The following is a 1,286-nucleotide window of genomic DNA, read 5'->3' as shown; positions in this document are numbered from 1 at the left end:
GAGGGGAGGAGAAAAGACATGAACATATTCCTTCAGGATTTCAAAAGATATTGAAACAACTGAGTTTTCCACACAACAAAAAATTCAGATTTTTTCCAGTATGAAGTTCTTAGCCACTCTGATTCTTCAGTCTGGGTTTATACCACAGAGAGTGATACTAATGCTGCTTTTATTAGGTGATCTAATGAAACAGAAGTTCCTATTTTTATGACTGTCTGCCTGTTGATGGGCAACTTATCCCTGTGTTTAGGATTGCATCAACGTGGTGTTACCGAGAAGCACCAGCAGACAACTCCTCTCACAGCCAGTTAATGGTTTGGATGCTGGATGTTGATCAATATTTATGATTTAAATTATCAGGGTGAAAAAAACCCAGTGTGGAGAGAGACTTGCAGTGTCAGTGTTCTTGTTGTTTCTTGCTAGAAATAAAAATGAGAGCCCAAGGTGACTTGTGTGGCTGTAGATACAGTACTGATGAATCCCATCCTTATCCCACTTCTTGGAAATTCTTATCTGTGCCTTGTTTTTCTGCCTTAAGCACCCCAGGTAGGCCAGCAAGAGCACTGAGCTGTCACCAGCACATGATTTAATCATGGGTGATCAGAGTATTTAAATATCTGGCAATAACTCTTCAACAGAAACATTTAAATGCAGTTCTCAGAACACAAAATCCCCGGTGAGGCACAGTTATATCATGAGTGAATAACTAAGCTCGGGGATAAATCATTGCCAGAGGGGTGATCAGCTCCCCCACCAATTCCCTGCACTGCTGCAGCAGAGGCTGTTTGGTATGTTTGTAATTTATAGTAATTTAACCACATGCAACGTTTCTGTCTTGGGCATTTGGAAGCTTAAAAATGATACCTGTTTAACAGTGCCCTGGACACCAGTGAATGTCAGAAGACACATCACCTGTTGTATAATATTTGTCTCATAAAATTATTCCCTTCCTTTACTGGTGTGTATTGACAACATCAACTTACAAAGGCAGATTTATCTTTAACCCCAGAACTTATATTTCTATTATCTATATTTGTACACAAACTATATATATTAAATTTTCAGAACCTGAGAACGTGCAGCTCTGAACCAGGATCGTGCCTTGGGATCTGAATGCAGCACAAATGTGCCCCACTCGGGGACCTGCAGTGAACAGGTGATGGAGAGCAAATCTGGACCTCAATTCCCCACCCCTGATAATTCAGAAGGAACAATAAAAACACATCATTCTTTCGAAGATGCCATAAAAAAAGGCACATGCCCAGGCTCACAGTCAGCAGGGAGCA

This window comes from Empidonax traillii, unplaced genomic scaffold (assembly GCF_003031625.1).
Source record: "Empidonax traillii isolate 1590-97213 ecotype Southwest subspecies unplaced genomic scaffold, ASM303162v1 scaffold2015:size83106, whole genome shotgun sequence".
Lineage (NCBI taxonomy): Eukaryota > Metazoa > Chordata > Aves > Passeriformes > Tyrannidae > Empidonax > Empidonax traillii.
This window is presented reverse-complemented; position numbering follows the sequence as displayed.